The 12,414-nt window shown below is 45.6% G+C and overlaps 1 pseudogene across 1 annotated transcript; it reads left to right on the forward strand.

Annotated features, from left to right (window-relative positions):
- The first annotated feature begins 6,697 nt into the window (after positions 1-6,697).
- Positions 6,698-8,060, forward strand: LOC105545047 (annotated as a pseudogene). The gene has a single exon (XR_001006859.1). The product of XR_001006859.1 is annotated as an L-lactate dehydrogenase A chain pseudogene (transcript).
- The last annotated feature ends 4,354 nt before the right edge of the window (positions 8,061-12,414 follow it).

Consider the following 12,414-nt stretch of genomic DNA (forward strand, 5'->3'; position numbering starts at 1 on the left):
CACAACAACGAAGATATGGAAGTAACTAAAGTGTCCATTAATTAATAAATACATAAAGAAAATGTGGCATATATGCTCCGTGGAATCCTAGTCAGACTTAAAAAGAGAAGGAAACCCTGTTATTTGCATGGAGGTACATGGATAAGAATGGAAGACATTCTGCTCAGTGAAATAAGCCAGACACAGAGACAAATACTGTATGGGCTCACTTACCTGCAGAATCTAAAAAAGGTGACTTCATAGAAACAGAGTGGAACAGTGGTTACCAGAGGCTGGAGAGGGAGTCAAGAACGGGGAAAAGAGAGATGTAGGTCAAAACATACAAAGTTTCCCTTAGGAGGAGTTGGTTTTTGTGATCTGTCACATAACATGGTGACTACAATTAGTAATAATGTATTGTATATTTTACAATTACTAAAAGAGTAGATTTTAAACTTTTTCATCGTGAGAAAAGAATAAATAAGTGAGGTGATGGATATGTTACTTAGCTTGATTTAATCTTTCTACAATGTATGCATATATCAAAACATCACATCATACCCCATAAATACATGACTATTATTTGTCAATTAAATAAGTAAATAAAAATTATAATTGCAAAAAAAGCGTGAAAAGGAAACAACTCACGAATTTCCTTCTTGAGCCTCTCCTGTTGTGGATGTCAGCAAGAATCCCGGTCTTCAGCCATGACATCTGCAAAATTCAAGGCAGAGATGACTGGCCACATGCAGCAGGTCAAGGGGTCACGTGACTGGCCCAAGGACACAGGGAATCAGGTGCTCAATGGGGTCCCTGGAGACACGGAGGGCAGGAGCCTATGCTGGGCAGGTGAATGGCTTGGATTCAACCTGGTTCTGTCACTCCTTGGCTGTGTGGCCTTGGACAAGTGACAGAATGGATTGGGTCCACAGTATCCTTGCCTGTAAAGTGGGGACAACAGTGATTGTACATACTGAGTCCCCAGTTGAATTTAACTGTAATCATAGAGTCTCTGGTCTGTGGGTGTTGGTGGTGACTCAGCTGCAGGATGGGGAACAAGGAGGCCCCAACAGCCAGTACTAAAAAGACATCTGAAGTTGGTATGCATTCTACCCCTGTCTTAGTTTTGGTGCCCCCCAAAGCACAGCCTGAGACAGAGCTTGGGTGTGGGTAGTTTGTTTGGGAGGTGACCCCAGGAAGCAGGAGGAAGCAGGGGAAGGTGTGCTCTCAGGTCTCAGATAACGTTTTGAAACATGTACAGAAGTTCTCCATACTGTTTTGAATAACGCACCCCCCCAAATTTGTGTCCACCTGGAGCCTCAGAATATGACCATATTTGGAAATAGAGTCTTTGTGATGTAATTACTTAAATTAACGTGAAGCCACACTGGATTCAGGTGGGCCCTGAAACCAATGGCTGATGTTGTTATAGGCAGGCCATGCGAAAGCACAGAGAGGAGGCCATGTGAGGATGGAGTGGAGACTGGAGAGAGTTTATGAGCCAGAAAGTACCAAGGATCACTGACGACCACTGGAAGCCAGGAGAGAGGCATGGGACGATTTATCCGTCAGGGTCTCCAGGAAGGAACTAACCCTGAAGGCACCTTGACTTCAGACTTCTGGCTTCCAGAACTTTGAGCAAATAAATTCCTATTGTTGGAAGCCACCAGCTTTTGGTCATTTGTTACAGTAGCCACAGGAAACTAATAGAGTCTCCCAGAACCGCCCACCACACCTCCAGCCATGACTCATCTCCCAGCTTGCCCAAGAGTTCCTTCACTCATGCATCCATTCATTCAGTGCACATTCCCTAAGCTCCTGCTTGCGAGGATGATGCGACCTGGTGCCTGGGCTCAGTGAGCTCAGGGGCAGTGAGGGAGACACTAAATCATTGGGACACACATGTTAAGCTTGGTGATTGCTGGAAACAAAGCAGGTCAAGAGAGCACTGAGAACAGACTCAGCTCAGCCAGGGCTGGAGGCTGTATGCAGGGTGCAGGGCAGTAAAACTTCCCCAGGAAGACTGCTCACACAGAGAAAACAGTGTGTGCCAGGCACAGTGGGGAGACAGCGTGAAGGATTTGGGAAGAACACTGTTAGGTGCAGTGGGAGAGTCAGGAGATGAACGCTGGGCATCTCCAGCACTAAGCTGATAGGTTTTGGGCACCTGCTGCCCCCAGCGTCCCTGCATGCCCCTCCTTTCAGGAGTGTGACCCAAGCTGGGCCAAGAGAGTCCTTGCCTGGGACTTCATATATAGTCACCATAAGAGGAACTCTCTCCTGTCTGGCTTGGCTGGAGCTGGGAGTGGCCTGTGACTCTGCTTCTCCTCCTGCTTGGACAAGGCTCTCTGTCAGAGGGAGAAGATGGGGCCAAGGCACAGAGGAAGGCAGTGGAGAGAAACAGAGAAAAAGAGGTTGCCTGACCATGTCTGAGGTCAGGTCCACTCCCATCCTTCCCAGTCTTACGTCAGCTTTTGTCTTATGTAAACGAGTTGGGTTTCAGACCCTTAAAACAGAAAACAGAAAACCTCCAGATGGTTTTAAAATGTGTATGTAGTGGGTTGAATGCGGTGGCCTCCAAAGGAAATTTCCACCCAGAACCTCAGAATGTGAACTTATTTGGAATTAGGGTATTTGCAGATGTAATTAAGGTAAGAGTCTCAAAGTGAGTTCATGCTGGATTAGGGTAGGTCCTAAGTCCAATGACAAGTCCTCAGAAGAGAGAGAAAAGGAGAAACCACGTTGAGAGACACAGACAGCGGAGGCCATATGGTTATGGAGGCAGAGATTGGAATGCTGCAGCCTCAGGCCACAGAACACCTAGAGCCACCAAAAGCTGGAAGAGGCAGTAAGGATCCTCCCCTAAAGCCTTCAGGATTGGGGGAATGCAGCCTTGCTGACAGCTTGAGTTCAGGGGAAAGCGAGCATGGTGGAAGAACGGGCTTTTGGCGCATTGACCCACCAATTCTGATGACTCCCAGGGCCCTCTCCTGTGTACCACCTTAGATCCTCTTGGCCTCATCTATGTATGATCACAGCCCCAGCTGTGGTGGCCAGGTGTTCACAGGCTCTGCCCAGCTTCCTGCAACAGTGACCTGACAGCATCTCACCCAATGTTTATCGATACTGGGCTTAGGATGCCGCAGGAAGCCTCCTTGGGCTGGGCACATGCACTCTTCAGAACTGTGAGGAATAAACATCAAATAGGATAAACCTTAACCAACAGGGACTTCAAGTCAGTGGAAAATTGCTGCACTCTCTCTACCTTTAATGATTGCTCTGAGATGATTCTCATGGAATCATTGGAGGAGATCAGGAAGTCACAGAAGGTGGAGCCAAGACACTCCTCCACCCAAGCCTCACTTGTTGTCCCATACCTGATCCTGGGACCACACTGTCAAACAGTCCTCAAACAAAAGCTTCTGTCTCAGGCTCTGCTTTTGGGGAATCCAGGCTCGGGCAGGATTCACACATGATTCTAAAGCAGGAACTATTCCATCTGGCTGCATGTGATTGTTCTTCACAGCTAAAGCCAGTGAACAACCATGTATTAAATAAGAACCAGATGAGGCTGTTTTAACAAGCAACCTTGAGTACAGTGACTTCAAAAGGAAAGAGTTTATTTTTCACTTGTGTAGAGTCTCCGTAGATGGCCCAGGGCTGGTGAGGAGCTGGGAAGCAGGGCACTCTAGCTCGTTCTCAGCCGTCACCATGACTGGTGTCAAACAATGCTCTTGTCACATTCCTGCCTGCAGGAAGAGAGAAGAGGAAGAGTGCTCCTTTTATGGGCTCTGCTCACACCCCATTGACCAAAATTTGTACACAAAATTTTGTTATCAAAATTTGGTCACACCCCTTGCTGCAAGGGGTGTTAAGAAAAGTGGTTTCAGCTAGATGGCCACGAACCCAACCCAAACTGGTGGATCCCATCATCAGAGGGAAATTGGATTGATGGATACTGGGAGACAAGAGAACCCTCTGCTGCCAGTCAAACTGCTTTCAAGAATCTACAACTACAGACACCCTACCATGCAAAACAAACCAATTTGGAGGAAACATAGTGAACATGAGTGGTATTGATTCAGGGCCTCCAAGGAGCAGAGTCCTTTATATTCAGATCAACTAGTAACCTCAGAGCTGTCCTACGAGGCCTGTGCTCTATCATTCCCATTTTACAGATGAGGAAACCGAGGCTCAGAATAAGTAATGTTCTCAAAGTGAAGAAGTGCCATAGTTGGAATTTGATATAACACAGTCTCCTTGGGCAAATATTCTTGACTCCCTTATCACACTGCCTCCCTTTGAGAGCCACTAACTTCCTGCTTCCAACTCTTCCAACTCATAATGACCCTCTCTGGGTCATTATGGTCGACAGCCTCTGGGGAGGCCCCATAAGCTGATGTTTATTGATATGGTTTGGCTCTGTGTCGCCACCCAAATCTGATGTTGAATTGTAATTCCCAGGTGTCGGGGGAGGGGCCTGGTGGGAGGTAATTGGATCATGGGGGTGGATTTCCCCCTTCCTGTTCTCGTGATAGTGAGTGGGTTCTCATAAGATCTGATGGTTTAAAAGTCTGTGGCATCTCCCCCGTCTCTCACTCTCTCTCTTGCCACCATGTGAAGAAAGTCCTTGTTTCACCTTCACCTTCCGCCATGATTCCTTCACCTTCTGCCAAGTTTCCTGAGACGTCCCCAGCCATGTGGAACTGTGAGTCAATTAAGCCTCTTTTGTTTATAAATTACCCAGTCACAGGTAGTATCTTTATAGCAGTGTGGAAGCAACTAATACATTTATACTCTTGTGTTATTCCCTGCCCTTGAGTGTCAGTGGGGCCTGTGATTTGTGACGAGATGCACATTATTATGATACAAAAGATTGTAACCTCTCTTGCTGGGTGTGAAGAAGCAAGCTGCCATGTTGTAAGATGCCCTATGGAGAGGGCCACATGGCAGTGAATTGAGGCAGCTCCAGCCTCCGTCCAAAAAAGATAGTGAGGCCCTCAGTCCAGCAGCCTACAAGGAACTGCCAAAACCTATGAGCACAGCCTCCAGTCAAACCTCAGAAGAGATCACAGCCCCAGCCAATGTCTTGATTGCAGCTTTGTGAAGGCATAGAGCAGAGGACCCAGCCATTCCGTGCCCAGAGTCCTGACCCACAGAATTATGAGATAATAAATGTGAAGTGGTTTAAGCTGCTAAGTGTATAGTAACATTGTTACACAGTCATACATAACTAATACAGTCTTAGTTTCTCTCTCTGAAAATGGGCAAAATACACCACCTTTCAGATGTACACTCAGCCAGTGGGAAGGAAACCATTCTCCTATACTCAGCTGTATTAGTTTTCTATAAATGTTGTCACAGAGTACCACAAGCTTAGTGGCGTAAAACAACACATATTTACTTGCTTGCAGTCCTAGAGTTCAGAATTCTGAAATCAGTCTCACTGGGCTGAAGTTGAGCATTGGCAGGGCTGGTTACTCCTGGGGAGACTCTAAGACAGAATTATTTTCTTATCTTTTGCAGCTTCTAAATTCCATTTTTTATTCCCTGGCTCATGGCCCCTTCCTTCATCTTCAAAGCCAGCAGTGTAGCTTTTTCAAAACCCTCCTTCCATCATCACATCACTTTTGTAACTCTGAGTCTTCTGTGTCCCTTTATAAAAACACTTAAGATTACATTAAGTCAACCCAGATAATCCAGGATAGTTCGTAAACGTGTGCTCTTTTAAGCTGCTAAATTTGCGGTAACATTGTTACACAGCAACAGAAAACTAATACTGTGTGTACTAGTCAAAGTTCTCCAGATAAACAGAACCAATATGATATATAGAGAGATAGAAAGGGAGGTTTATTATGGGAACTGGCTCCAGGACTTATACTACTGGGACCATCCCCATCCAGGGAAGTTGATGGTGTAACTTCCAGCAAGTCCTGGAATCCAAAGGCCCGAGAACCAAGAGCTTCAATGTCCCACGGCAGAAGACGGATGTTCCAGCTCAAGAAGAGGGAGCAAATTCATTCTTCCTCCACTTTTTTTGTTCTACCTGACCCTCAACAGATTGTTTGGTGCCCACACACATTGGTGAAGGCGGAGTTTCTTTACTCAGTCTGTTGATTCAGTGCTCATCCCTTCCAGAAAGACCCTCACAGACATATTCAGAAATGTTTTACCAGTTACCTGAGTATCACTTGACCCTGTCAGTTGACACATAAAATTAACCATCATGCTATCTCAAAACCTTAATTTGATCACAGGTGCAAATTCCCTTTGCCTATAAGGTAACACACCCACCAGTTCTGAGGATTAGGACATGACATGAACATGTATGGAGGCCATTATTCAGCCTACCACATTATCACACCTTAGGAACACAACCAATGCTAGTTACTAAGACACCCATATTCATTAGTTTGTTTTTTCATCTATTCTAGACCACCTCGTGTATGCCTGGCATGGCTCAGGTCATTGCAAATAAATGTATGATGTCTGCTCTCTAGGGGTTGAGAAAAGAAACATCTGAACAGTCGTAAAGGGAAAATTGAAAGTTTATATTTCTTCAATGCCTACCATATGTGATTACTTTTCTGTTGATCCTGTAACATATTGTGAAGAACTTGTGGCTTAAAACAACACAATAGCTGGAGCCGCTGCCACCAAGTCCAAATCTCCTTGCTGCATGCCCCCGATGGCCACCCAATGTGCATTCCCGATTCCTTTTGGTTCTAAGTCCAATATGGCAATTCTCAAGGATCAGCTGATTCATAATCTTCTAAAGGAAGAACAGACCCCCCAGAATGTGATTACCGTTGTTGAGGTTGGTGCTGTTCACATGGCCTGTGCCATCAGTATCTTAACGAAGGACTTGGCAGATGAACTTGCTCTTGTTGATGTCACGGAGAACAAATTAAAGGGAAAGATGATGAGTCTCCAATATGGCAGACTTTTCCTAAGAAAACCAAAGATGGTCTCTGGCAAAGACTATAATGTAACTGCAAATTCCAAGCTGGTCATGATCGCAGCTGGGGCACATCAGCAAGAAGGAGAAAGCTCTCTCAATTTGGTCCAGTGTAATGTAAACATCTTTACATTCATTATTTCTAATATTGTAAAATACAGCCCAACTGCAAGTTCCTTATTGTTTTAAATCCAGTGGATATCTTGACTTGTGTGGCTTGGAAGATAAGTGGCTTTCCCAAAAGCCGTGTTATTGGAAGTGGCTGCAATCTGGATTCAGCCCAATTCCATTCCCTGATGGAGGAAAGGCTGGGAGTCCACCCATCAAGCTGTCATGGGTGGGTCCTTGGGGAGCATGGATAGTCCAGTGTGTCTGTATGGAGTGGGGTGAATGTTGCTGGTATCTCCCTGAGGATTCTGCACCCAGAGTTAGGGACTGATACAGATAAAGAACAGTGGAAAGAGGTTCACAAGCAGGTGGTCAAGAGTGCTTATGAGGTGATCAAACTGAAAGGCTACACATCCTGGGCCTTTGGTCTCTCTGTGGCAGATTTGGCAGAGAGTATAATGAAGAATCTTAGGCAGGTACACCCGATTTCCATCACGATTAAGGGTTTCTATGGAATAAAGGATGATGTCTTCCTTAGTGTTCCTTGCATCTTGGGACAGAATGGAATCTCACACCTTGTGAAAGTGATTCTGACTCCTGAGGAAGAGGCCTGTTTGAAGAAGAGTGCAGATACACTTTGGGGGATCCAAAAAGAGCTGCAATTTTAAAGTTTTCTGATGTCACACCGCTTCACTGTCTAGGCTACAACAGGATTTTAGTTGGAGGTTGTGCATGTCGTCCTTTTTATCTAATCTGTGATTAAAGCAGTAATATTAAGATGGACTGGGAAAAGCATCAATTCCTAAAGTTAGAAAGAGGCATAGTTTGTAAAATCCTACAGCTATATCCTGATGCTGGATGGTACTAATCTTGTATAGTCCTATAAGTCTACCACCTTTGAGGCACCACTGCCAATGCTGCACATGCTGCAGTTACCCCTTGAGCCAGATGGATGTTTACTGTATGTTATATACTTTCCTGGCTCCTTCACCAAACATGCCTCGTCCAACATTTTTTCCAAAACAAGCAAAACCCAAAAAGCAAGGGAAAAAACCAAAAATGCCGGGCCTGGGCAAAAATGGTCCAAAAGAACCTAAACCGGGGGCCAAAAAAAACAAGAAGAAAAAATGCCAAAAAACGCAAAAAAAAAAACCAAAAAAAAAAAAAGCAAACAAACAACCAAAGGGCAAAACAAACAAAAACCCAAAAAAACTTGAAAAAGGAAAAAAAAATAAAAATAAAACAACACAATGGATATTCTTATAGCTTTGTAGGTCAAATGTCCAGCACGGGTCTAAATCAAGGTTCCAGGAGGGCCATGTTCCTTTTTGGAGGCTCCAGGGGTCAATCTGTTCCCTTGCCTTTTCCAGCTTCCAGAGGTCGCCTCCATTTTTTGTTTATGACCTCTTCCATCTCAAAACCACCAATTGTGGGCCACAATCTTCTCAGGCTGCCATTGGTCTGGTTCTCTCTCTTCTGCCTTCCCCGTCCACCTATAAGGACCCTCTCGATTACATCAGGCCACTGAGATCATCCAAGATGAGCTCTGCATCTCAGGGATGGCTGATGTGCAAGCTCAATTTCACCTGCTGCCTTAATTTCCCTTTGCCATGAATCTAATGTAGTCACAGGTCCAGGGGATCAGGAAGTGGACATCTTTGGGAGCCATTATTTTGCCTACCATAGCATGTCACACCCAGTGATAGCATTTTTAAAGTATTATCTCATTTAGTCCTCAGAACAACCAAGTAAAGTAGTACTGTCATCATCCCTATTTTGCAGATGGGGAAATGGGGTACAGGGGGCTTATGTAATTTTCCCAAAGTCACATGGCTGATAGTGATTATATTTGAAACCAGAGAGTTTTGGTCTAAAACCCACTCTTATAAACACTGCACCACGTTGCCTCATATGCAACACCTACTACATGCCAGTCCTGTGCTGTTTTATAAACTATAATAAGCTAGCAGTTTCCTTAATGTAAACAAACCCTTAACTTTCAAGTTTGCAACACAGAATCTCCATCAAGGAAGGGGTTTTGGACCTCCCAGTCCTAATCCTCTTTACTTCATGGATGATGGTGGTTTCTGCTACCATGACCCACCTCTCTGGCCTAGGGGAGATTGGTTGTCCCCTTTAGCCTCACAGAGCCAGATTAAGAACCAACAAGGCCAGGCATGATGGCTGTCATCCCAGCACTTTGGAAGGCTGAAGTGAGAGCATCACTTGAGCCCAGGAGTTCAAGACCAGCCTGGGAAACAGTGAGGCCTCATCTCTACAAAGATGAAAAAAAAACATTAGCCAGGCATGGTGGCGTGAACCTGTGGTCTCAGCTAAGCTACGGTTGCCCCACTGCACTCCAGCCTCAGTATCAGAGCAAGACCCTGTCTATAAAAGGAAAGAGAGAAAACAGAACCAACAGCTGAGCATGTCTCTGAAGCTATCTATGAGAGGGGCCAGATCATTCCAGGGAGAGTAAGATGGAGGGAATTATATTTAGCAACATTCTCTCAAGGGCAATATGACAGGAAAGAATTCTTTGAGGGGCCCCCTGGATTGAAAAATGAGACCCCCAAAGGCAGGCTTGATGATCAATAGATGGTTGACCTAATCTTAGTGGAGGGGGCTCAATTAATTATAGTTTTATTTTACTCTGTACAGCCTGCAAATTTGGGCCGGAGCAGAATTGTTCTGACAGCAAAAGAGATGTAGAATCAGGGTTCCTACTTCCCCACACCTGCCACTCCTGCCCCCAGATGAGAATGAAGACATTTAGGGAACATGAGTTTGGAGGACGAACTCTTAGCCTGCTCAGGGTCCCCACACATTTTCACTCCCTTTACAGAGATTCTTCCCTTATAATCCCATAGTACAGTTGAGACATGACTAAAAGTTTCTATTTTATCAAGATTTTTTCCCCTAAAGTCCAAAATAAATGTGGAGAGGAACATAAAACAGCATCATTTCAGCAGGCTATGTCATCCTGGCTTCTGACCAGATCTGCTCACCATCTTAGCAACCACTGCCCCAAAGACCACCCTGCCACACACACCTACCCTTGAGGAATGCTAACCTGAAGTGATTCAGGCAAGTCCCCCCGCACCAGCCCAGGGCCCACTCTCCAAGATTCAGCTTTCCAGCTGAGGACCCAGTTCTTCATTTGATTAACACTGGAATGGCCTTTTAGAGATAATTAGGCAGTGGGGCTCAGAAACCCCTACAGGAAAACACCATCTCCACCAAGCCCCTCATTCATAAAACACACACACACACACACACACACACACACACACACCCCAGGGAGAAGAAGACTACAGAACACACACAGAATCCACAGTCACTCCTCCCAATAACTCATCAAAATGAGTACCATTACCTCTTTTTACAGAGCAGTAAGCTGAGGCTTGGGAAACGTAATTTCTCCAACCCACGCAGCAACTAACAAAGCCACAGTTTGATTAAGCTTTCTCAGACTACAGAAACCATGTTGCCTCCCCATGATAAAGGGGAAAAAAAAATAAATAAGTGCACACAACTGTTCTGGCCTCCGTAGCCCACACCCCTCTCATTTCACTACTTAATATTCAAATGCAGAGAATTTCCGCACTGGAGAATCAAAAGCCCAGAGATTTTCCCTAGAAGGCCTCAGAGCTTGATTTTTCACAAATGGCCCCAAGGATGGAAAAAGTCTTCCAAATTGAGACTGGCAAGAGAGCGGGACCCATTTTGTCTGATTTTTCTTCTCTCCTTTCTTGGCACTAGTAGGCTCAGCTCACGCCAATGGAAAATTCCCAAGTGCCAAGCAGTTCTCAAATAATCTGCACACAAAACAAAACAAAACCAAAAAAAAGAAAAGCCTTTCAACAGAGATAGCTCATGAGGGGTTAAGCCGAGGCTCCAGCCAAAACATAGATTTTTTTCAGATTCTTGACATCTTTTTCATGTTGATCAGGAGGTTTGTGCCCAGCCACAGCCTATGATGGCCTCAGTCCGTCACTGAGACCAGTACTGGGTCAGACCAGAGCCTGCCTTTGGACTCAAGAGGGTCCCAGGTCCAGATAGTTTGACCTCTACCAGGCCTGGGCCTGGAAATTCCCTGTGGGAAAGGACAGGGGCTGCCTGGGAGGGTTGAGGAAGAAGGGTCTGTGCTGGCTTGGACTCAAGGACGACAGATAGATGGACAGAGGTGGAATCTGGAGAGGGTGAGAAAGAAGGAGAGAGATACTGACTCTCGAGGAGTCCCTATATATAACCTAGAAGACAAAATCTGGTATAGAATGCTCTATTCATAAGACAAAAGATGCATTAATCCTATCTCGTGCAATCATATTAACAACAACATTTGTATATATTCATTTAGACAGTATTTATTAAGCACCTAAGCGTCAGGCAAGAATTTGACAATGAGCAGAGCAGCCTAGGTGCCTACTGGCAGAGAGCTTTCATCCTTACCAGGGAGACATGCCGTAAAAATGACAGTGACGTAGTGAACTTCAGTGCTATTTAAGGGACCATGGGAGCACATAAGACAGGGAAATCTGATGTTTATTTGGAGCTGACGTTTTTGCAAAACATGCTCCCCCACTGCAGTTCTTAATCTTCTAAAAAAAAAAAAAAACCTCACAAGGTAGGCATTACTGTGTTATCATCAGAGTCATCCCATGTTGGAGATGAGGAAACTGAGGCTCAGAGAAGTGGAGGAGCACACAGGGCAGCCTAGAAGCTAGGTGTGCCTACCCCCAGGTCTGAGACACCCTCCTTCAGGATAGCGCTGGGCTCCTCCACTCACCCGCTGAGAGCAGGTGGGCAGGGTCTGCCGCAGCTGAGGCTGGCTAACTCCTTGTTGTGAGGAAGCTGCCTGACTGCCACCCACTCACTCAGGGGCCTTCTCGGCGAATTCAGTAGGCCTGAAAAAGAGACATGGGAGACTGAGTCAGACCCTCCAAGGTAACCTCTGATGACCCCTGTTCCCCTTGCCTTCCCCAGGCTTAGCATTATAACAACCCCACTTCCCAGGTCAAGAGATCCTTGGGTAGTTCATAAACACAGCCCAGTTCTGTAACACCTTATGCCAAAGACCTGTAACTCAACACAGGCTCTGCCTGTGCCCACAGGCATGGGAAGATGGCTTTTCAGAGGGTATGTCCTCTTCCCTCCACTCCTTCAACCCTAGCCCTTGGGGTTAGTGATGGGCAGAATCTCTGGGGAAGAAGGACCACCTGCGATAGCATATCTTGGGAAGGCTGCAATGACCTGTTTACATTCCCTCTACCCCAACAAGCTGTAAATTGGAGAGAGCTGAGTTCTAACCTGGCTTCACCATTTGTCTTAGCTCCAGCTGCTATAACAAAGTACCACACCGGGTGGCT

This window comes from Mandrillus leucophaeus, unplaced genomic scaffold, assembly GCF_000951045.1.
Source record: "Mandrillus leucophaeus isolate KB7577 unplaced genomic scaffold, Mleu.le_1.0 Scaffold317, whole genome shotgun sequence".
NCBI lineage: Eukaryota > Metazoa > Chordata > Mammalia > Primates > Cercopithecidae > Mandrillus > Mandrillus leucophaeus.